This window comes from Notechis scutatus, chromosome 1 (genome assembly GCF_049901735.1).
Source record: "Notechis scutatus isolate UNSWTSFEM ecotype Mainland chromosome 1, rNotScu1.2, whole genome shotgun sequence".
NCBI classification, from domain to species: domain Eukaryota; kingdom Metazoa; phylum Chordata; class Lepidosauria; order Squamata; family Elapidae; genus Notechis; species Notechis scutatus.
The window spans coordinates 243463108-243489486 of NC_142009.1; the positions used below are offsets into that span (position 1 = coordinate 243463108).

A 26379-nucleotide genomic window follows, 5' to 3' on the forward strand; every position below is an offset into this window, starting at 1 on the left:
TAAAAAACTATTTTTCCATGATGGATAAAAAAATATTTTTTAGGTTATTAAAAATGCTTAGAAGTTTTTGGTTCTAGTGCATACATAGAATCCACCATGGTTAAAATAAGTATTATGAACCAGAGATGCAATCATGAATGGTCTATGCAAGGAGATCTACTGGAAGCCTCTTCTTCCCTGTGATTACTCATATTGGAGTATTCACTTGAGGATGGATCTTTACCAGGGGTGGGATTCAACCGGTGTTACTACCAGTTCGGTGACTACATTTTGCATGTGCATGCCTGACGCGTGCTGTGCACGCGTGTAAAAAACCTTAAGCTGTGCCACCCGGACAGCTGAAAAGCGCTGCACGCAGGTGCGCAGTGTTTGAAAAGCCACTTTTTCTCCTGCTTTTTCAACCTCAACTGTGCCGCGCAAAGCAGCTGAGGTTGAAAAAGCAGGAAATAAAGGACAGGTAAGAGCCCAGGCGGGCGGGTGGGCCAAACAGCAGGAAACACAGAACCGGTTCTCTGTCTGCTACTCTTCAGAGCTACCGGTTCTATAGAGCCGGGCAGAACCGGTAGCATCCCACCCCTGTTCTTTACTGGCTAAATCACCATCTGAGACCTTCTCAGCCATCTTCTGACAAGCGAAGTCAATGGGAGAAGGCAGACTTGCTTAATGGTTGCATGTGTCACTTAACTGCAGCAATTTAATTAACAGCTGTGGCAAAAGGTTGTGATTCCCTTGACAAGCGCTCTGCTTAGTAATGGAAACTGGTTTTAAATTGAGAACAACCTATAGTAAGTGTTTCTACCTCCTAATAAAATGATGTTCCCTGTTGCCTGCTGAAGCTGATTAGGTGAAGTCAAGAGAAAGGAATATCTTATTTCCTATATATATCCTACTTTCCCATGAAACTGTAGGGCCTTAGAAATGCTTTGTCAGGTGAGGCTCCATTCAAAATCCAAGAAAGACACCCTTAGACTCCATTGTTATAGAGAAAAGGACTTTTACTGGAAATCAAGTGGTAGCATCAAAAGAATTCAAGATCTGAGGCATTAGGCACAAAAATCACATATACAAAGTTATGGCAATGTTCCCACCCACAATCGTTCAAATAGTCCATCCAATCTGAGATGTGTATAATGTCATGTGGGGCATCTTCAGGTGGTGATGCAAACATCTGACTGTTGAGATAATTGGCCTGGTTAGATAAGTTGCTGTGGCTGCGCAGTAAGCAAGTAAGCATAAACAATAAAGTTTTCCCCAATAAAGTGTTACAGTTCATTCACTAAAGCCTCCAGCACTCTCTCTGCCCCCCACAAAGCCCAATTTATCCTCCCTCCCCCCATTACTATGGCAGCTGGAAAGACAAGCAGAAGGAAGATTCTTGAAGGCTGACATAGTTAAGCAATGTCCTAGAACAGGGGTGTCAAACTCATGGCAGCATCACATGAGATATTGGGACTTTCTCCCCCTTTGCTAAACTGGACATGGGCGTGGCAGGGACATGACACATCTGGCCTGCGAGCCAGGAGTTTGACAGCCTTGTCCTAGAAGTGTATAGTATATCTCATTTGGCATTTGAAGATACCAAGTAAAGCAAAAAGATGAGAATGCAATGAGTTTCTGACGCTTGTCTGCTTCATTAATAAGCATTTACTAAAGATAACTGAACTATAACTTATTTCTCTCATTTACCATACATACATAGATACATACATACACCAATGAGAGATTAATGAGAAACTCTGTTTATGCCAGGGGTGTCCAACCTTTCACCTTCCCTGGGCCACATTAGAAGATGAAAATTTGGTTTGGGCCACACATAATTAAATTAAATAATTAATTAATTTAAATTAAATAATTAAATTAAATTAAATTAAATTAATAAAATAATAAAATAAAATAAAATTATTTTTTATTATTTATTAATTATTTATTAAAAATTATTTATTGTTTATTTTATAATTTTCCGGCCAAATTTTGTGGGGGGGGGGGGGAAAGAAAGCTCGCCCGCCTCGCACCTACCTCTCCTCCTGCAAATGCAGCGGCGGCGGCGGGCAGAAGCAGCAGCGGTGGCGGCAGCGGCGGCAACAGCAGGAGGTGGCGGGCGGGACTTTTGGGCTGCGGCTGCCCACCTTTTCTGTTGCTCGCCTCACCCCACCTCGCGCCTGCCTCTCCTCCTCCTCCTCCTCCTCGTTGGATCTTTCATGAAGGTTGGGGTGGGCGTTGGGCCGCATTACGAGGCGACCTGGGCCGCATGTGGCCCGTGGGCATGGTTGGACAAGCCTGGTTTATGCCAAGGCATACTGTGGCCATATGTAAGAACATGTAATTAACAGCCTAGAAGAGTAGACCATACTATTCATTTTGCAGCTTTGATATGTGCTGATCTTCTTGTCCTGCTGCTTGGATGTTGAATTCCAAGGCTTCCTTTGGCATCATGAGTCTATCAGATAAGCTAGTAAATGGGTTTTGGGGAATTTACTGTTATTGTAAAGTCCCTGTGACCAGACTAGCTACATTGTTGTAGATCGGGGGGGCTAGGCAGGCTGGGTGTGCAACAGGGTATGCGTGGCCAGCTTGATGCCATTCACTGAGCGTGACTGGCTGGGTGTGTGTGGGCAGCTTGATGCCATGCCCCAAACTGCTGGCATGTTTCCTGTTCACATTGGGTAGACCGGGCCGAAGCCATGGTGGCCCGATGTTTCCTCTTTGCATTGGGTAGACTGGGCCAAAGGCACATTGGCCTGATGTTTCCAATCATTGGATAGACCAGGCTGAAGCAATGTGGGCCAGCCCTTTACATTTTCCAGGATGGCCCCGTGGGCTGGATCCGACCACATCATGGGCTGTATCTGGCTCATGGACCTTGTGTTTAACACCCCTGTTGTAGATGTCTTCATTTGGCAAGTAAATTTTGCTCCTTTTATTGGCTGTTATTAAGACAGTTCAGTGGCAGAAATGGGTTTAGGTAGAAGAACTATAGTAGTTTGTAGAGTTGTCATCTGCCACTTCATATCCAGAGGTGATATTCAGCAACTTCTGACCAGTTATGGAGAACCGGTAGCGGAAATTTTGAATAGTTCGGAGAACCGGCAAATACCACCTCTAACTGTAGATTTTACAGTATCCTTCCCCTGCCACGCCCACCAAGCCATGCTCACAGAACCAGTAGTAAATTTTTTTGAATCCCACCACTTCATATCGTTGTTTCCTCCAGATGATCACAACAATTGTAGAATTTCTTGCAGGAATAGTTTCTCAACTATTGTGCCATTTTGGGCAACATTGTAAACTGATGATGAGCTTTATCTATATTGGTAGGATAGATTTTTTGATCTTCAGAAATGCAGCTGTTTTTGAAATAACAGAGCTGGTTAAAATGCCAGTCTGGTTTACTCAATTTTTTAAATTTTTCGGTAGATGCACTCCTACCTAATCACAGCGATTATGGGATAACATAATGGGTCCCACTCCAGCAATGAGTGTCCCAATTGAGGTCCCTGGCCAACTGGCAAAGTCAAGTTTTAATAACCCTTCCAGAGGCCAAAAGAGTAGGAGCAGTTCTCATTTCCAGTAGTAGAGTGTTCCAAAAGGATGGGGAGGGGGGGGTTTGACAGTAGAAGAGGTTCTTCTCCTTGAACCCATCTGCTAGAATTCCTTAGTGAATTGAATCCGTAGTAGGACTCTTAAGCTCGTGCAAATGGGGAGGGCTGGTTAGAAAAAGGCGGCTCTCACATACTCTGGACCCATGCCATATAGGACTTTAAAAGCAACAACCAACACCTTTAATTGGGTCTGGAAGCAAACTGGAAACCATTGCAGCACATGCAATAGCGGCACTATATGGGCAGCTCTAGGGGCTCCCAGGAATATGCGCACTGCTACATTCTGCACCAGCTGCAGCTTCGAGGGTAGTCCCAGGTAGAGCAAATTGCTGTTATACAGTTAAGAGATGACTGGGGCATGAGTGACCATGTGCAGACTGACATGATCCAAGTAATGGCGCAATGGGTGCACAACACACCTAACCATGACTGACACCGCTTAAAACAAAAGTTGAAAGTTTGGGGATTATTGCTCACTGGAAAACTTCTGTGGTTGCTTGTGACTGATCTGTCAGTATTGCTGTACTGTTTTAGAAGACACATTTTTGTATAAGGTAAAGGTAAATTAAATTACATATTGACCATCATAATCTTTGGGATACATATCAAGATTGTAGGGACAGGCGAGCAAAGCCTCTTCACTTTGTGAAAATCATTGCAGACTTTTTTTTTTTCCTAAAATGATCCTGACCTTGAATGAATTGTTACTGAATTGAATTTATTAACTGGAATCAAAGATGGTTTAGTTTCTTCCTTTTCCTTTTCAGTAGTGTGCGTATGTTTGTACATATTTTAGTGCTGTGTGCCCCCTCCAAATATCTCAAGGGGCAATTGATTCATCTGCTGGTATAAAAACAAAATCACTTAGCTCTAGCCATTCATTCATCATAGTAGATGGTGCGGTAAAAGGTTAACGGCTCAGTGGATGGATGAGATCTATAATAAATAACTGTGCTGTTTAGAAGCCTGGTGATAGAAGTTTATGGTAGGTAAAAGAGAGCTTTTACTCACTTAGCCCCTTGTTTGATCAAGATAATACTAGGGGGACTATTTAGAAATCTGATCTGAATATATGTTGACGAAGTCTATATGAATTATTATCTGTATATTGTTTCCTCTTTTAAAGTTTCATTAAATTCATCTAAATGTAAAGAAATCATTTGTGCATAATATGCGAACATATATGTAAAACTGATTGAACAGAAATTCACTTTGATTTTTTTTTACACTCTTTTTCCCCTCTTCATATCCCTCTTTCATACTTAATATTAAAAATGAACAATGAATAAAAGCTAAGAGTTGCAAAGCATCCAAAGGGATGCTGCAATAGAATGCATCGGCTTTAGCGAAGCAAACCTCTTTAAAGCCTTAAAATAGCCCTATCTTTTGGAAGGCTTGGATTGCTGTTTGGAAGACTATCCCTAATTGCATGGATATATGGGTGCATGTAAAAACAGTGTTTCCTCTGAAATGGCTAGCAAAGTGAAGCAGCTGTGCATACATGTATTTGATCAAATTGAAACGGCTATAGGAATAGCACTCAGCACTTAGACTTATATGCTGCTTCACAGTACTTTACAACCCTAAGAGTCGGCATATTGCCCCAAACAATCTGGATCCTTACCTGGGAAGGATGGAAGGCTGAGTCAACCTTGAACCGGTGAGAATTGAACTGTTGGCACTTGGCAGAGTTAGCCTGCAGTACTGAATTCTAACTACTGCGCCACCATGGCTCTATACTGTCCCTTTTAGAGAAAGTGTTGTTTTTAGGCTTGGTTTGCACTATGATCTGTTGAAAGCTTTGCACAGCCCTAAAAAGAAAATGTTTATCTTAGTAGAACATGTGGCTCACCTAAAACAATCAAGTCTCTCTAAAGATACAATATTAATATAAAACACTTACAGTGTTTCCTGGGATCCCAGCAAAGCTGAATAGTCCTGAGCAAAAACATAACTAGAGCTTATAAACCTTTGGTTTACTACATGTTTTCTTACAAGGGCACTTAAAGCATTTCCTGAGTATTGTGGGTGACAGGGATATTTCTGTTATTTGGTAGTCCATGCAGTTTACATACACATGATGTCATAAGGGGAACTCATTTTTGGGGGGATAGGGGGCTTTTACTACCACAAGAAAGAATTTGTGAACATTCACGACAGATTACAGGATTGTTCTTGTGCTACTTTATACTGAAGATTTATACCTGTCTCCCCCCATCAGGATAATGCAAGTCGATTGTCAAAAGCTCTGTGCCACTTTGTTCCTGATGTGCAATTTTGGTTCTGCAAGATGAGAGGATTTTCAGTTCAAGCTGTGTCCGGCCCTTGTTGTTTGGGTCCCTTTTGCCAGGTTTTGGTCTGAGCCTTCTGAACATCAATCTCAGCTTAAAGGGAGATGCATCAGCAGTGTGCAGCAGCATCCAGAAAAGCTAATGCAATCCTAAATTGTATTAACAGAGGGATACAATCAAGATCAAGGGAAGTACTAATACCACTCTATAAAGCCTTAGTAAGACCACACCTAGAGTACTGCATCCAGTTTTGTTCACCACATTATAAAAAAGATGTTGAGACTCTAGAAAAAGTGGTTGGGTTTAGTATGTTTTAAGAAGATCAACCAGGATGATTAGGGGACTAGAGACTAAAACATACGAAGAACGGTTACAGGAACCGGCTAGTCTAGTGAAGAGAAGGACCAGGGGAGACATGCTAGCAGTGTCCCAATATTTGAGGGGCTCCAACAGAGATGAAGGGGTCAAGCTATTTTCTAAAGCACCTTTAGGCCAGACAAGGAATAATGGATGGAAGCTGAACAAGGAGAGATTGAACCTGGAAATAAGGAGAAACTTTCTGACAGTGAGAATAATCAACCAATGGAACAGCTTGCCCTCGGAAGTTGTGGGAGTGCCATCACTTGAGACTTTCAAGAAGAGATTGGACTGCCATTTCTCAGAAAGGGTGTAGGGTCTCCTGCTTGGGTGGGGGTTGGACTAGATGATCTACAAGGTCCCTTCCAACTTTGATTATCTGTTATCTGCATCAGATGCAGAAGCAGTAATAAAATCAGCAGTCACTGCTGCTCTCCATGGCTTTGTTGATGGGATTTTCCAGGTGCTACTTCAAGAGCAAGCCATTTATTTAATACTAACTTCAGTAGGTAATAGGCTGGCCTACTTGATGCGATGCAGCATAGTTGTTTTTTTTAATAGTTCATGTTTATTTTTGTTTTGTGAATCATTCTTACAGCTTTTACTTCCAGCACTGGATTGCATCACTCATCAAACTGCTCAATCAGCAGTATTAAGAATAGCTTGTGTGGTTTCCCTGTTTAATGTCTTTTAAAACATAAACCTGTTCTTTACATTTGACCAGAAAATTGTTCTTTCATTGTTTTATTCAGAGGCGTCCTGATTTCTGTTTGTTGAAGTCCAGAATTTTTTTCTCTCTCTTATGGCATCATGTCTTGTTCCATGAATAAGAAAAATGAGGCAAGAAGAATTGGCAGAAGAACTTTCACAGTAGTGATCAGCAAAGTAATGAGTTTCTGGGAATATTTCTTTGGTACATCAATAATTAACTTTTCAGTATCAGGAAAATAACAATTGTAATTTCTCTTACTGCTTTTGGCTTTCTGCTCAAATTTTGATCATGAGACTGTGAGGATGCTGCAGCGGTCAGAAGTATGAGGATTGGTCATATATTACTTTTTTTCAATGGCATTTCAACTTTGAATGGTTGCTAAATGAATATTTGTAAGTCAAGGGCCACCTTTGTAGCATGTATATTGTTTCTGCAAAGCGTATTTCAGAAGTGAATTTCATCGAGACAGATTTTATTTAGTGAGGGTGGGTAGATGAATGGATGGGTAGGAAGGCCCTCAATTAAACTATACACTTTCCCAGTAGTATGTTATGCCCAAAGCCAGACCTTTGGTTTTGCCATTGCAGCACAGAAAATAGAGATTAGAACATTTTCCCCCTACTGTACATTAAGGAACAGCTTCACATCCTTAATATCAAATCTATTGAATACTTACCATATAAAGATAATATCTTGAAGCAATTAGCTTCCATGGATATTAAGTTGCATTGTGGATACTTTACTAGTAGAAATTATAGTTTTGTTTTATAGATAAGTGGGCTATGGTGAATCTATTCATTTATACCACATTTTTCCTTTTTTCATCTTTTTTTAATATTGAAGAATAAATGCGATATCAATACTTATCAACAAATTCCAGAATATGACAGTGACAAATTTAAACAATTTGCCTTGAACTAACCTAACCTATATTAATTCCAGGTTTGAAAAAAAAATGGAAACCACCAAAACAGTTCAAAAGTGGTAAATAAATTACAATGACACGGCAATCGTTATCTTCAAAATGAAAGAGAATTCCTTAGAATACACAAACTGGAACAGAAATTAGAACTAAAATGATAGTTAAAAATAAGAACATTCTTCTATATAACTGGGTTATAAAAATTAATGTGTCTTGGGGAAGTTTTATTCATTGAACACACTTTTATAGTTATTCTTTGAATAACAAATTTTGAATTTGTACCTATTGTGTCCTCTCACTTTAAATAATTTTTTTAAAGACCAAAATGAATACAACAGAGGGCAGAATGTTGATACAAAAATATCATTTTTTTTCTAATTGAAAAAGGTTATTATGCCATGGAGATAAACCAAGGAATAAAAATAGTATTACTATTTATGAAGCCCATTAATATAGAGGAGATTGGATCCAGATTTCAGCCTATTTAGAGAAGTCACATAGGAATTCTTGGGATGATTATTATGGGTAGCTTAAGTCACATTGTCACATTCATTTCAGTATTTCTATTCTAGACATAATTGACTTTGATTCCAATTTCTACATATGCTAAAAGAGCATTGTTTGGTTATATTTTACTACTTCTCGGTGGATCAGTATAGTGTTTTGCAATATTTTGATCTGACTAGTAAAACCGCATTTGTTTCAATAGCCATATTCTAAAACATAAAGCATAATTCAGTCTAAATTCAACCCATAGATTCTCCCTTCTGCACTTCCACAACATTTTTCCTCATCAATCATTGTGATTGGGTTAATCATTCCAAACTTGCTTTAATCATTTCAGATTTTGTTTACATTTTGAATGAATACATATTCCACATTCTAGCTAGCTTGAATAGTCAAAGATAATATAATAAGAATTGCCAGGTCTGTCTAATTTACATGTATTTTTTATTCTTAGACACCTGACTTCTTTTCATGACTTTGTATAAATATTTTTTTGCTTGAAAAAGGATTACTTTATTCTTTGTCACTGATTCTCTGATATATTTCAGCCTTGCCTGTAAGATGCAAAGACTTGCTTTTTGTTGGTAATTCCATTAATTGATGGTAAAACCTGTTTCTGGGATTGGATGGGACCAGAGGCGGTATTCAGCAGGTTCTGACCAGTTCTGGAGAACCAATAACGGAAATTTTGAGTAGTTGGGAGAACCGGCAAATACCGCCTCTGACTGGAGATTTTACAGTATCCTCCCACTGCCACGCCCACCAAGCCACGCTTACAGAACCGGTAGTAAAAAAAATTGAATCCCACTACTGGATGGTACCAAAAAATCCCGATTTTGTTAAATAAAAAAACAACAACCCCTGTTAGAATAATTTTGCTATATCTTTCATGTTTTTTACAGAAGTTCCATATAATCAATGGCAATCTTCATGTTTTCCTTAATTTTATAAACCTCCTGCAAACTGAGTAATTATTTTAAATGGGGACTGTAATCTGTGTGCCTGCTTTTATCTCCTGTTTGTGGCTAATATATCTGGTTTTGTTTTCATTTTTATTTTGTAATATACCTCACTGTATGACTGTGCTTGCTAAATTCAGTGTTGTCCCCCCCTTCCCTTCAGTATTCTTAGAGGAAGATGTTCCAGAAAGAAGCCATTTATAGAATCACTAGGCTGCTTCTCCAAACCCATGTACAGATGTGTCATTCAGCCAGTTAATATCGGGGTTGTTGAAATCATCCATTATTATTTTTTTTCTCTGTCAGATTTTGCCACTTCATTAATATCTTTCAACATACTGAGTTGCTTGGCTGCTGCTTCTTTTACACTGCTTATATCATATCATGCCATCACAGCACATTCTGCAGTTTCAAGTTAATTGCTCAATTAACAGCGGTATTCATAAAGTGCTAAGAAAATTCCACAACTAATGATTTGGACCATTTCAAAATAGGTTGGTATTTCATAGTTTTAAATGTCAGGCGTGCCAGTATCTTCAGGCACGGTATTGTCTAAGCTTTGAACTCTGTGTAGCTTAAAAGGGCTGGATATTGTAAGTAGTACACTTTAGCACCACCCCTTCCCTCTTCTAGGGAGTTCTAATTTTTTTTTTTAAATCTTTCTAGGAAAGTAAGTTATAAACATAAAGTGTCTTTTAGTTGCTAAGTGCTGTGTCCTCTGCAATGAGAATGCAGGAAGATTCCGTAAATGGACTGTTATGGTCAGGAGGACTAGCCATTATTTGTGGTCTTGAATTTTTGGATGTTTGTCACTGGATGATCTTTAGATTGTTTGTATTTAGATTATAATTTTTTTTTGTAAATTTTATTTGAGTTTTCACAAAAAAATACAAATAAAACATCTTTTTTGAAAGTAGCGTGATCCCGGGTTGCATTTCTTCGTACAGACACAAATTCAATTTGATGCTCATTTTTATGTTCTATTCCATATCATATTACTGTTTTACATTTTCTACATAGCTTCTCCCCTCTTTTAATTTTCTCAATTTTATTTTAATTATCTCATCTCAATTCAAATCATTATTTGAGTTTTCACAAAAAAATACAAATAAAACATCTTTTTTGAAAGTAGCGTGATCCCGGGTTGCATTTCTTCGTACAGACACAAATTCAATTTGATGCTCATTTTTATGTTCTATTCCATATCATATTACTGTTTTACATTTTCTACATAGCTTCTCCCCTCTTTTAATTTTCTCAATTTTATTTTAATTATCTCATCTCAATTCAAATCATTATATTTGTATTTTTTGTCTGTCCTGTTTCAATTTCATATTATCTTTTCTCATTAAACAAAGTTTCTCCTGTAGTTGCTAAATGGAGTTTGACACCTTTATATCTTTTAAGTTTATCCATTTAACTCTTATTTAAGCTTCAATATATACCTTAAAGTTTTAACATTCAATATAATACATAACTTCCATTCGGATTCTGCTTGGTACATTCTTAAAATACATACTATATTCTTAAAAAAAAAAATAGATTATAAATGTATGTAATTAAAACAACACATTCCATTCCAATTCAATTCTATCATTAATGTTAATATTCATTAAAATCTTAACTCCTTTAACATTACATTTCAATTAAATATCATACTTCTATGGGAACAGTTATAAGCTTACCTTGATTAATTCCCCCCCCTCACTTATATTTTATAAAGCATTAACTAATTAAAATGTTCCCGTCCCTTCCTAATTCAATTTTCTCATTTATTTTATTTCATTTATTTTATTAACAAACATTTCATTAAATTACACTAACTATTTTATCCCTCATTTTAATCATACATTATTTCCAATTTTCTAAAATTATTTCTATTACTAATATAACAATACAATCTTATGTACCTTTACAGAATCCCTTTTTCAGTTAAATTTTCACCCATTATCTCTAAATAGGCCCTGTTTCTCTATATCTTGTTTCGGTCCTTTGTAACTTCTTTTCCTTTCCTTCTTCCCTCTCTTCTTCTCTCTCCCCTTTTTACGCCCTTGTCTCTCTACCTTCATTTCTCTCTCCTGTATTCCCCTCTTCTGTTGCTTTCCAATATTATGCTTATTTTTCAAATTATTTTTCTTTTCTTTGGTTGTTTTTTTAAGTCTTAAATTCTCCATTCTCTTTCCCCCCTTTCCTTTTTCTTCCCCACATAGAATTACTTGTTCATTAAAGATGGCTTCTTCTTTGTCCCAGTCTTCTTGTTTTGTAGGCGTTTCTTGTTGTTTCTCATAGTTCCAAATCTCCATTTCTAAGAATTGAAAAATGAAGCCAAAAGAACCCCTCCCTTCTTGTGCATCTTCTTTGTACTTTTTAAGTTCCATTTTCAATTCATCCAGAAGTAGTGCCATTGTATAAATTTTTAAACAACCACCTGATTAATTTTAGTCATTCAAGTGCAATAACCAAGAATCCAAAGATCACCAAGTAATCCAAATACACGCAGGCTGTTTCTTTTTGCTTTTTTTTTTTTCACTTTCTCTTCCTGGGGCTCTTCTGCTGAGTTACAAAATTTCAGTTAAAATGTATCTTTTAGAAGTTTTGTTAAAGTTTTACTGTAGAGTCCTTTCAATTCCAGGCAGTCTACTTCCTCTTTCCAGATCCTGCCCTTTTATTCTTTTTCTCTCCTTTCCTGCTTATGAAAAAAAAATTTTAGTGTCCAGAAATCTTTGTTATCCCTTTGACATTTTGTTTTATTTTCAGCTTAATTGCCTGTTGATGTCAAAGTGGATTTTTCCGATTTCTTATTTAAGACTCTTAGTTGTCAGTATAGGGAAAGGGAGAGAAGAAAGAAAAAAACAAACCTTTCCCTTTTCACTTTTCTTTGCTGCTTCAGACTCTTCTTTGGGGAACGATGTTACTTTTTTGTAAGTTTAAATTCCAGGGTACCTTAGTTGTTGCTTTTGCAATTTAACCCGGTCAGCCAAAACTTTCACTTCTTATCTTCCTCCTGCACATTCTTTTCCGGTCAAGTTCTTCTTTGAGGTGGCCATTTCTGACCACCGCTGCAACCACCTTCGGGGAAAGGGAGTAATGGCCAGCTGAGGAGGAGAGATGCGGCTCTCCTCAACCCTGCTGGCAGTCTCCCTGCTCTTCACCACCTCTACAGGGTGCCTTAGCCCTGAAACCAGCCGGCTCGGGGCTCTCCAGCGGTAAGCCCAGACCGAAACCGTGCACGATCGCGGATTTCTGTCTGTCGCCGAAGAAGCTCAAAACCGGAAGCCTTTAGATTATAATTTTTAATTGTGCACGTAATGACTAATAACCAATATTCAGCCAGGATTTCCTATTTACCTGAAGAGAAAAAATAATGACGTAGCATATCTAGTTTTCCCCTCAGTGGCTGCTGTTCTATAGTGGAAGCAAGTTATTATTTTAAGCGAGGTATTTTTTTTTTTTGAGTTGCTTTTGAAGTAATGTGAATTATATGTGCTTATAAGGTCTTGTATATATAATATACACCCTGGCATTAGTCAATGCTTTACTAGGGTTCTATCAGCTCAGATGATATACCAGCTGTAATCTTTCCCGGGCTGAAACAATCTGGCATCAGTTATCAAAGCTTTGTGACCTGCAGCTGTAATGCTTTTTACTTGGATCTGCCTTTGAAAGGTCAGTTAATTCAAAGCAGAGCTGACCAGAACAGAGATGCTCAGAATAATCATAGGATGTCGGAGCTTTGTTAACTAAATTGTCTCTCAGTCCGTTTCCTGTCCCAATTTAAAATGTTACTGCTGAATTTAAAAACTTTAAAACCCTGAAAGATATAAGGCTAGGAAAGTTTCCTTTCACATGTACTCTTGCCCTTCTTATAAAATACTCTCCCCACCAAAGTTCATTTTTTGTTGTTAAGTGAAGACATCACTATTCTCTCAATAGGTTTACAACCTATCTATGTCACTGATTTTATAACAGTTGTATGCTGATTATTGTATGCCTGACAATTAGATTTTATATCTTTAGAATGAAAGAACCCTTGCCAACATTCACGAAGGTTTTTTTTATTAGTGGTATGATCTAGGAGAATTAACCCCACTTTAAGTACCGCTAAATTCTCAATAAATTGACAGTGCAATCTTCTGTTTGTTTATTCAGAAAGAAATGCTATTGTATCCAGTGAGGTTCCTTTTCCAATTGAATGTGCATAAAAATGTGGACTAAAATGTAACTAAAGTTATAATCCTAACTACATGTAAAAAGGAAGTGGGATGCAGTGAATACATCAATACATTGTTATTTTTCTTTGGATGGATTAAGTCTGTTGTTTGTATTAAAGCTTAAAGCTGCAATATCTCTAAACAATGTTTTATTAAGAAAGCTATAATAGTTATAGTCAGTTTGCAGTTTTATGAAAATGCAGCACTGTATAAAAAAACAGTATAAATTTAGAATAATCTAAGACACATTTCAGTGCTAATAGTAATTTGGGATTTATAGATACTGCTAATGTGTCTGAACCAATTGTGAAATTAGAAGATTTTAACTAAACTCATGGCAGTTTTAGAAAATCCAAACTCTTTTGCAATAATTTGTATGTTTAAAACTAGATTTGCAGTTATCTGATCTAAAGTATTAATACTGCTATTAGCTCAAGAATTAACACCCCCCCCACTCATCTCTGTATATATCTACTTGTAATTTTCAGAGAGAGATTATTCAGAGTGTAAATTTATGATGTGAATAAGGGTGAAAATCATCCTTCCAAACTATCATTTTCCAAATATGCTTTGCTAACTTTAATGCTACAGTTACATTAGAATCATGACTGAAAAAATAGCCAGGCTCTAGCCATAAAATCTGTACAAATTCATAATAATGTTCTAATTATGCTAACTCTAGTTTTTGGATAGGATCATTTACTTTTCATGGAGAAAAAGTCAAAATGCATGCCCAAAGGTACCCCAAAGCAGGAAATATAGAAGTCCTATCCTCAAGTTACTGTAAATATGACTGAAACCAAGAAAATCAAGAGGGTTGTCCTTTTTAAAATAGTCTTCTTAATAACTTATCATAATGCTTGATAATATCAAGCCAGAGAGTAGTTTTTTGTAAGAACTTTAAATAATCAGTTGGAATGTCCCAAATTAGTAATCATTGGTAGATGATCTTAAAGAATATTAAGTATGTATCTTATGATTTTAAGGTGAGATTAACTGAATATTTTTTCATGCTTATTGGGAACCTTCAAGAATGCTTCAAAAAGTTTGGTCCTATATTTGATTATTCTAGAAAATAAAATAATAAAGGGGATCTTTATTATACAATAAGGCTTTCCCCACAATTGTTACATTTTTGTTTAACTTCCATACATTTGCTAATGTTAGTTTAGGAATAGGAATATATTTTAAAGATGTGAATATGATTCTAAATGATGTAGTAAACTTTAGGTACCATTTATGAAGACCTATTGAGCATAGGGTATACATAGCAAAAGAAAAAGGTAAGTCTTTTACAATGAAATGGCTATGCTGTCCTGAACTTACTGATAAGTGTTTGCTTGCAACGAAGCCTTCTATTAATGTAATGGAGAGACCAATCAATAATAAATACTCCATGTGAGCAACGTTTATGTGTCTAAAAACTGAACTGTTTTCACTATTATATTTTTCCTTTTCTCTTTTTTATTTCTATATATTATGCTGTATACACACACACACACACACACACACACATACACATATAGAAAGTTGCAAATTTATTGCATGGTATGGAAGGTATATACCCAGCTTGCTTTGTAATCTCAGGAATACCTCAAGGACAGCATAATTTTCATATTTCAAAATGAGAATTATACTATCCCTTTTGGCTATATAGCAGACTACTATTAACATTTTTTTCATCACTACACCTTTTAGAGATTTCTAAATGGAACAGTACAATGCTAACAGCTTTTTAAAAAAGCGATTATTACAGTATTCTCACATCTTTATAGTGCTGTAGCAAAGTTGAATTTACTACAATACTGAAGGTAAACAGAGGCTTATATTAGATGGAATCAATGTTAAAATGAAGCGACATTCTTTGAAGGAGGGGACTTTTGTTGATTTGAAAACTGTTACTATACGTAGCTGGGGGATAATTTTTTTAAAGAGTAGCCAATAAAACATGTTCACCAATAAGAGCATCTGTTTCTGAAATGGTTTGGCATCAAATCCTGAAACGCAAGGGATGTTTTCTCTTCTCTTTAATAGTCAAATAATATTAACTGTTTAATAAAAGTTTAATGTAGAAATGGAAAAGCAAAAGAAGATTGGGAAGAACTGGATATTTAATTTTATGACCCTACAAATTTATTTGTTCTTTTTAAAATATGCTGGTATAAAATGATTGAAATGTTCTTTTTAGTTCAGCATCTAAAATAGGAAATCTAGATTTATTTGTGTATATATAATCAAAAGAAATGACAAATGGTGGAGAAAGCCATTCAGAGATACAGAAGAATGGATTCTAGCCTGATCATTCCAGGTACTAAAGAATTACAGCTCATTTAGCAGCAAATGTTGTTTTTGAGAAATAGAGCACTGGCACTGAAATCAATTGTCATATATCTCTATAAAGCTCAGATGAGTAGGTAAAAGAGACTCATAGATGCAATATTTGGGAAGAGCAACCCTTGTAATTAAGCTTACAAGAGTGAGCTTGCAACACAGTGTTGCTGCGTATTTCCATTCTCTTACAGAACCAGCCTCAAGACAAAGTCCCAGTTCTGTATTAACTTGATTCTGAGCAATGTGAATCAGGAACCTTGTATAATAGTAGGAGTAAAAAGAATCTTTCAAGAGAAATAATAACAAAAGGAAGACCTTTTTCTTTTTTTCCTAAATCTTTCCTCTATCCCCTCCTTATAAAGCTTAAAAATGATAAGTTTAAGAATGACTAGCAGTATCAAACCTGAGTGCCTTATTGATATGTAAAAAGTGGCAGGAGGTAGAAATATTGTGAGTAAATAAGACAACAATGAACTTTTATTTCTTCTGAATTCTGTTAATATAACATAGAAATTAAAAAAATTAAAACAATTGGTGTTTATATGCTAATTCCTCATTCCAGCATGCAATAAATGGTTTAAGCTGGCCAAGTCTGTATTCCCTCTCAACATTTTTTATTAAACATATCCTAAATATCTTGTCTGGAATTCCTAAGTCTTCCTCAGTTGTTTTCGGTGGTTTTGAAAAATATTTACTGAATAAGCTACAGTATTTTGCTTATTAAGATATGGAAGCCCCAATGAAAGCTGTTTGTTCTACTGAGTGTTTAACTCTGCAATTGTAGTGTTCTCCAAAGGTGAACTTTTGAAAATAAAAAAAACCAGTTTTAAAATAGACTTAATTTATAGTATCTGCAGCAAATCAGTTTCTTAAGGAACTATGCCTATTTTCTTTCTTCCTTTTATTTTATTACAAAACTACTTTTGATGATGACTCTGTCTGCCAGTGATATCACTATTCTTTCATCTAGTGGTTGTCTGGATTTTTGCAGCCTGGATGAGATAAGGTAACCCCAAAGTGCCATTTCAAATTTTTGCTGTGAAACTGGCTGTTCATTAGATTCCTAATCTTAGGAAATTGCATTTAAAAAAATAATAAAAACACACACATTTTTGTTTATTGTGTTTTTATTCCTTTAAGGGAGATAGCAGTCACTTTCTACAGACCATCCATCTTCATGAAAATAACAGTGTGTGTTTAGTAAGCACTGAGAAGCTACATTATTCAGTTGTTACTAGTAGCAGACATTTCCCTGTGCAGTTGCAAAGTGCCTCTTTGTTTCTGGTGCAAGCTAAAGAAAATGAAATATTCTGTTGACTAAAGGAATATAAAGTGCTTTGAGAAACAAGAAAATGCACTTTCTTGGGAAACTCCAACCTTCCATGATTGTAATACTTTTAAAAGGGATTTTAGGAATATATGTAGATGAAAAAGACAGTTAGATGTGTTCTATTTTTATTTGGCTTTTTATGCAGCTTTTTATGCAACTTGTAGTGAAGAAGGTTTGGAATAATAAATAGGAGTGGATGTGATGTATTTCCAGAAAAAGAATATTTAGTTTGCTTTCTTTCTCAGCCCCCATCCCCTGTAATTTTTCAGGCCTCCATCCCATCTAAATTTTTAGGTCTGGTACATAAGCTCAACTAGTTTTGAAATGATTGCCCAGGAAGTGTCCTTCTGCCACTTTTAATCTGTCTCATTACTTGGAGGCAAGTCATTTGCCCACAGGATGAGAAGTTAATACATCAGGTGTAGCATAAATAGTATTGTACAAAGAATCAGCTAGGTACGGATATTCGAGATACACACGTAGGCATGCTGGGCAGGTTCCAGTGAAGCCATGGTTGCTTGGGTTAGCTTTTCTTTAAAAGAAATCTCTCTTCCCCCATTCTCCTGTCTCACACAGCCATCTGTGTTTGAAACGGATGAGACCGTCAGAAGCGAATTTTGATATGTGAGGTGATAAGAACGTCTGTGAACAATAAGCAAAACTCCATTGGGTATGTACAATCCCTCGTGAGAGCTCTGTTGAAAGTCACCAAGGGATTCAATCAGCAATTGTGCCATTTGTAGTTTTACGTTCTAATGTGGGTTTAAATTGGTTATTTAAGATTTGTAATATGGAATAACACAACAAAGAGTCTGAGCAGAAGTGAACATTAGATAAGGCATGCAAATAGAAGAGAATCAGAAACATAGTTAACTGACAATCCAGGGATCATATACCTTGGGTTCCAGTGCTACCAGCTTAAAAATGGCTTTTCTTGCATTGTAGTGAACCTAAACTAAATCAGCTCAGCTATTGAAGAAAGATAATTATATGAGATCATAGGGGAGCACAGCATAGTTAACTTACATTGAAAGGCCCACCATGCGGCTTAGTTACTCACTCAATAAATTTCGATTTCTTGAATCTTGACTCAGCCTTCCATCCTTTGAGGTGGGTAAAATGAGAACCAAAATTGTTGGGGGCAATATGCTGATTCTGTAAACCGCTTAGAGAGGGCTGTAAAAGCACTATGGACTGGTATATAAGTCTAAATGCTATTGCTATTCCTATCTAGTCCGGCACAAGTTTAACTACTTAGACTCAATGGTTTTCCTTGAGCTTGTCTTGTGTTAATCATTTTAGCTCTTAAACCATTGTTCTGTTTTTTAGCAATCTCAAATTATTTTCCTCCACATTTCAAAAATATATCTCCCATTTCCGTTTGACCCAATCTACTATTCTTTCCTATTCATGGGGTTATCTTGAGAGTGAATGATATGACTAGAAGATTAAGCAAAAGGGAGAAGTGGAGAAAAAAAGAGTCTATTTTAAAAAAGAGGGTAAATTAGATTATTCTAAAATGCTATCAACTCTGAAATTCTTAATTTACTGGTTATCAAAATATCACTAGGGAGTTTGTTAAGATAGGATCCTAGATGTACATGACTGCTCTGTTATTCATTTTGCATTTTTATCAGCTGCTGAGAATGGGTAGATGGCATTGATTGGTATGTGATCCCTGCAAGGACAAATGTTTTCCATTTCTACTGATCTCTAGAAGTAACTTGTAATTCTTTCAAATACTCTTTCTTCATGTTTATTGTCTTCTGCTGCTTTCTAGTTGCTTCTACCTTACTATGCTATAAATCTCTCTCTCTCTCTGTGTGTGTGTGTGTGTATGTACGAATGTATGTATGTCCAAAAATTTTAGCAAAGGGTTCTCTGCCCGATTGCTGGGTGGGGGTTGCCATGGTGGGTGTGGCCTAATCAGTCTCCTGCACCATGAGCCTCCAGGAAGGCAAAAAATGGCCTCCCCGGACTCTGGAGGCTCTCTGGAAGCTGGAAACGGGCCCATTTCCAGGCTTCCGAACTTCTGGGAGGCCTATTTTTTGCCCTCCTTGAGCCTCCCTGCATGCCCTGCACTTACCTGCATCCAAAACGGGCTGAGTGGGGACTCCTGGGCGGGGTGGGACAGGACAGGATGGATGGGGCCAGCACAGAATCTTAGCTAGGGGCTCTCCCAAACCACTGCGAACCCCCAGCAGCCCCACCGCTGTGTATGCCCAAAGTGTACGAGTGTCTGTTTTGGTTTTTCTTGCACTCTGTTGTACTCTTAGTAATCATTTACAAATCCATTGATTTGAAGATACCTGCTTTGTTTTTGTCATTCTTTCTCACTGCCAACATTTACCTTACTGCTAGGAAAACTATTGCTCTATCCATTCTGAAAATTGTCATTAAAATGTCTTTATCTTTTATGATGTTTTCTAAATTTTAAATCACCTTTCTCCCTAGAATTAATCTCTTCTAGGCATTTCCCATAGATGACAATGTGATTCTGCATGCAGAGTGACAAATCTATCCAATTAATAGATTTTCTGTTAATAAAATTTCTTTTCATTGGCAGTGTTCTACTATTGATTATTCAAATCTACTCTGGAAGATTACAAATCCTGCACATACACAAATTGTTTAAAATTGCAGGCATTTTTTTTTCCTAGTTGGAATTTTCCACTGATAGAGGAACATTCGTTTTATGCTGCCTGTAACCCACCATTCATACATTCCAAATCAACATATTAAATACAAGTATGAAAGTATGCATTATGATAGTCACATTTTTGTGTGTCACATGACGCATTTTACATTTATTCTGCTGCATGCTAGAAAGGCAGTAGATACACAGCTGGTTCAGTTTTATTTGTTTTTGAGACTGAAATAAGATGGTGCTTATAACTTAACTCAGAATAAAGTATTCATTCTATTCATTGCTGCCAAATTGGCAGTAAAACACATTGAAGTGCAGTCACATTCTCACTGTATCTGAATAGGACTGGGTGCTCCAGGCTCATGCACATATTCTCAGACTATAGTTGATAAGAACATCTGATACTTGTTTGTAGATGGGAAAAAATTAGTTAGCCCTTAAGGCAAGTAGTACCTATTTCTATTGTGTATATTTGAAAAAACATACATTGCGGTCAATTTTCTTGGTTTAAAATTATAGCACATTTATTCTGGATATCCTTCATCATAATATGCTATTCTGTAAATGGAATTTCTGTTCAATCATCATCACAGAAAAGTATCTGCCATAGTAGTAAAATGTTTGTCATTATGGGATTGTGAAGCAATTATCTTCCTGTCAGGCTTTATTCTTCTATGGTAGTGTCCCTAAATACATCACTGGGGCCTTTTCCATTGAAATGAATAGCAGCCATATCAAATTAATGTGAAATAAATGATACAGCTTACGAGCCAAGTATATTAACCCTCTTAGTTATGTTCTTCAGATTCTGGTTGCAACATCAGTCCTCCTCAATATAATGACTAGAAAGGTAGATTACTGGTGTAAGGATAACCCATCTATCCAATACATTTCTTGTGCAGCTGTCAGAGTGTGTCTTAGTATTCTGGTGGATATAAAGTCCTCTTATAGTCTGAACCTTTGGCCTTTAATGATTGCTGTATGTATAGTTTGAACAATTAATTACTTCCTTAATAGTGCATAGTGAGTTAATAATCAATAGTGAGTTATTTGAGCTAGTGAATTCAGCTTCAAGATACTTATTATCTGAAGAGTTCTATTTCTTCATTTATATAACCTCATTCTGAGGTCTTTCAATTAAGTTTTAAATGATAATTACAATTTTTAAAATTTCTTGGGCAGCACTGGAGAGGCTGACAAGCACTGAGCATTTGCAGGTATACATTCTCACTGTGGTGAAAGAAAGTAGCTGAATTTCAGAGTTCAGATGGCTCCTTTTTTTGTATTTAAATTTTGGGGTGTCTTTAAAAAGGACACATCCCCTATGCGCTGTGGCTTTGTGAGTTTCTTAACTTCTGGTTTGTATGTATGGTATTTATTGTTTCTTGTGTGCATGTGGATACACATAGCATTAGAATAATTTGCAGCAAATGAATAATAGGACTACAAGAAAAGATAAGACCAATGTTGCCCTCCCTAACTATTATTTTAGCTTTGATTTCCCCCCCTCCGCCACTGCCCCAAGTTGTTGGCTGAAGCTTGCATGCTTCTGTGAAAAGCAGAGAAAAACTATAGACCAGCTTTAGCAGGAAGATGAAAAACTGCTTTTCTGCAGAAAAAGTACAGATAGTCTTTGACTTATGACAGGTTATTTAATGGCTGTTCAAAGTTACAATGACCTTGGGAAAGTAAAGTACTTCCAGCATTATAAAATGTCTCCCTCTCCCTCTCCCTCTCTCCAACACACTGTGGTCACATGAACACATTTTGGGTACTTGGCAACCAGTTCACATTTGCAAGTGGTTGTGGCATCCTGGTTTATATGACCACTTTTTGCGAATTCTTTTGCTGGTTTCCAATTATGAGAATAGATTCCCTTAATGGGAAAAAAAATTGGTCTCGTCTAAGGGTGCCTTGATTTATGACTGAAATTCTGGTCCCACTTATTGTGGGAAATTCTGGTCCCACTTATAGTTGAGGATTTTCTATCTTGGACTTTCTATCTTTTATTTTAAACTGGATTGAATTTTCATGGGGATATCTGATTGGAGAATCAGAGTTAGCTTCTTCAATGAGTAGGTTGCTATGGGAGAGCGGATATCAGTTATTGGTGACTTTGAACTGCATTTTGGAAAGACTGTAGTATTACAGAAATTACAGAGAGTTTCTGATTTGTTTGTATCTCTCCCCAGTGTACTGTAACTCTGTGTAAAAGGGGAGCTTTGGTAAAATAATACTTTGTCTGGAAGCTAGAATGATCAATCATATGATACTCTCTCTACCCCATCTAATGGCATTATTTTAGGGAGAAGTATAGTTTTGCTTAGTAGAACAACTATTATCTGAACCAGGTTCAAAGCATCAGAAGCAGCTGCTCCACTTTTTCATATATGGAGAAGACCCAGTTTAGAGAATAAGCCTCTGGCTGTGTTTGAAGTGGATGCAGGCTCGAAATGTGAATTCTTTAGATCTTGAAGCTGCATAATATGATTTTAGTTTTTCATGAAATGGACATCAGTAAAAAGTGGATTATATAATAAAATGTGTCCGAGTAGGGAACTTAATAATAATAATTTACTCATGCTCTACAAATATCCCATAAGAGTATTCAAATTCACATTATATATATTTTACATTATGCATTTAAAAAAAATATAAAAGCCTGTTATAAAAAGTACAGAACCAGTTCTTTGCACTTGTAAAAGTTAATGATGATTTTTAGGAACATTATTACCTGCACTTTCCCCACTGACTTTACTGCAAATTTTGAGAGTGGATGATTGGAACACTGGAGATACTTAACAAATATATGTATGAAGATAATAAATGTTAATCAGAGAAATATTGCCAAAGGAAAGATTACATATAAATGTTGGACTTTGAAGTCCCATGTCTTCTTAATGTGGAATCTTGAGCATTCTGGTTTTGACATCTCTAAGACTCTGGTTAGCTTTATGATTCATGTTAAACTGTATCTTATGGTTGATAACGGCTGGGTTCATGAATCATGTTTAGTCAAAAATAAAGAGATTCATATTATGGCTTAGAGTGACTTGTGAAATCAGCCTTGATTGAGATGATTTGTAACTTGCAGCTTTATATTTCTTTGTTAATAATTAGTGGGTGTATGTGAGTGTGTGCACCTGCATGCAAATGTATAAATCTTCTATGTAAAAGGTTTAAACTGATATTGCTTTCTTGGTAATCACTTGATCACTAGAAATTGTCTTTGTTTCTATATTAGTGAAAATATGTCCTCTTGCAGGAGAGAAATTCCCATAAAGCTTTCTGAAAGAAACACTCCAATTAACAATATTTTCCATTGGCCAGTCTCCAGAATACAACTGTTGTTACAGTTCTTGATGCAGTTTTCCTTTTTTATGTTAATGGTGTCTTTCTTTCTTAACTAAATTGCTATGTAGCTGGCAAATAAATGAAAATAGTCCACTCTTAAAATAATAATTTTACTAACTGGAAAAATTTGTAGCTTTCTGTTGTTCTACTTTATTGCCTGTGGGTTTGTTCCCAGGCAGATTTCCGGACAGTAATTTTCATGCCCTTCTTGTTATTAAAATAACTTGCAACTCCTGCAGGGCCTTTTTAGGTATTCAACATTGCTCTTTTTTGAAAGGGCAGTGCAGTTGAGAGATGTCATAATTGTGCTGATTAATTAAAGTATTATTTTAGCTATGTTTTTCTCTACATTGAACACTCACTTGCCCTCATACTATTTTTACTAATATTTTCAGACAGACGAAGAATGTTAGAGAATCATGGAGGAGAATGTGATTAAATTGCACTGCAGTCATAAGTTTAGTTAATAGGCAAATTCCCACCCCCCTTTTTTCCTTGAACATAAATGTGTTTTTTCAAGTGAAACTGCAGCAATAAAACCTCATTTCATCTAATAATACTTGCTGTATAAAATAGGATGAAATTAGAGTGAGTCATAATTTTCCTAATGCCCAGTATGTACACTTCTGTCAGATAAGTGCTAAGATATCACAGAAAAAAATGGAGTTCATTTGAATCAGGATTCAGGAGGACAAAATTTTTACATTTTTTCAGTATGTTGTCTAGATTATTTTTATGTTCTTTCCTTCCAGCCATCAAGTACCTTGCTTCTAGCTGGTTCTCTATTCTGGGATGTAAAACCTACAGAAAATGACATAAAACCAGATTTACTAGGAAAATGGTTATGCTTTTAGAAGCTTTATGTTTTGGATTTAGGATTTTGTTGAGAGGAAGCCTAACCAATCAGGACACAGGAGGACTTCCTGAAAATTGAAGCAAAGCAATGTCCTCATTATGAATGGCAGAACATTTCCATCCCATTTTTGTAATCCACAGGAAAAAAGGAATGTGAGAAATGTATTCATGTAAAGTGGTGTTTTTAAATGTTAGTGGATGTTACTTAGAAATTTTAGGATTGGAATATAGTAATCTGCAACAGCATTGGGCAGTTGTTAACTTTGGAAGCCAAGAAACCACAAAAGAATTTAGGGCTGGGGGCTACACAGAGAAGAAGGCAGAAACATGTTGCAAGTTGTCTGCAAAGACAACTGTCTAGAAGTTTCACATAGATATCAGAAGTCAAGTTTGACCTGGGGGCATCTTTAATCTATAGCTGAATTTATCTGTGTGCAATACTTGATATTGCCCAGAGTCATGCTCTTTAAATTGAGTATTAACCTAAACGGTGTTTTATCATGATGAGTCCAGACTGCTTTCTGTGGTTAAACTTAGGACATTTATAGAAAATTCATGCTTGGAAGTTTCTTCTTTTTCATGTTTTCCTTTTTCATCAGATTGGACAAACCCTATGATTTACACATTTAAGGACAATGATATAGCTAGACAATGGAGTAACTCCCTCATTTTGGATTGTAATTTCTGATTTGGCCATAAGCATTGTTTCGCTGCCAAAAGAGAGAGAAAAATAATATGTTATCTTAGAAATAAAAATGGCAAAATGAGACCCTGCTATAATCTTCTAGTCTATGCCTCTGTATATAATTGTTTTTACTTATCCTACCCAATCTGGCAGGAAAGGCATGATCTGAGTACTGTCAGCAAAGAGGTATGGGCTAGCAGGGTCTAGTAGCAGATGTTGCCCAACATCATTTATCCTGAGATTAGATTGTCCCTGTCCCTTCCATAAGGCCTTAAAAACTTGGTTTTGAACTCAGGCGCTATATGTATGACCTGGCTGTGTGTTGCTAATTGTTTGGAGGATGACCTGCTACTATGTGTTTTATTTTTTTATATCCAGTTTTTAAATCTTTTTTTAAAAATCAATTTCATTGTAAGTCACCTAGAATCATGAATATGAGACGAGTGATGGCTGCTGTGTTCTGGATCACAGTTGTAATTTCTGAGCAGTCTTTGAGACATGAGGATATCTTCATTTGTTTTAATCTTTGTCCACTGATACTTCACATTTTGTTTCTGGAACCAACCAGAAAGAGGCTGTTAAAGGATAATTGACTCTAATGCCTGTCTTGCATTCATTGTCAGTGATTTATCAGAACTTCACCCAACCATTTGCCAGATGTGGCAAACAAGCATCCCTTTTTGTGTCATATGTACAAGAATAGTAAAACAAAACAAAAAGAATTAAAAAGAGGAAAAAAACAACACAAAATATGGAGAGTTATTCCATACAATTTAGAAAGATAATCTATAGGGTTTACCAAAGCAGTTATTTGGGAATATAATGTCATATCTGAAGATTTCAGAAGCATAGGGTGTATTAGGATATATACAATATTTTGCTTATATAAAACACGATTAAAGATTACTAGGAGCATTACCAAAATAGTTCAATATTATCTATTGAATGAACATTTGTTATAAATGTGGAGAAAAAACACTTTTGCTTATTATATTAAAAATCTAAAATCTCTTTTTCACTGGCGTTGAATAGGATATAATGGAACATGTAAACTTGTTAGAGTGTTTTACTGTAAAGTGCTCAGAAAGCTTTGACTATTGTGCGGTTTAAATTTTCATTAAATAAAAAGTGAACAATCCATACGTTCTAATCACAAGATGTATTGTGATTTTTCAGATTTGTGTAATGGTTGACTTAGCATTTCTCATTTCTTACTTCGGTCTGGATGAACTTAAGAAACAATGACATTTTCTGGATATTTGAGGCTTTAACCATTTCATTAGGATTTTCTTCTTCTTGGGACTAAATTGCTATATGGAATATAGTATATGATTGGTTCTTGCTTTGCAAAACCGTAAAATCCAAGTTGACTTTCTGATACCCATGTGGATTGCGGAAACTGGTCTTAAGTAAAAGAGAAAAAAATGGAGTCTTCTGGCAAATACTTTGAGGGGGGACAATGTATGTATAAGTTTGCTTTGTTTTTTCATTTTATGCATGTTTTGTGTAGTCATGTCTAGTTTTGTTCTGCTTTTATATTTCTTTTTCCCCCTCTTTTTTTTGGGAGTCTGTATTTTGATGTTAAGAATAAAGATGAAATTTATAGAAAAAAGAAAAAA

The 26379-nt window shown here is 36.2% G+C and overlaps 1 protein-coding gene across 4 annotated transcripts in view; it reads left to right on the forward strand.

Annotated features, from left to right (window-relative positions):
• SOX6 (SRY-box transcription factor 6) overlaps positions 1-26379 on the forward strand; it is a 487451-nt gene that overhangs the window by 79317 nt on the left and 381755 nt on the right. The gene's annotated exons all lie outside the window — the stretch shown is intronic.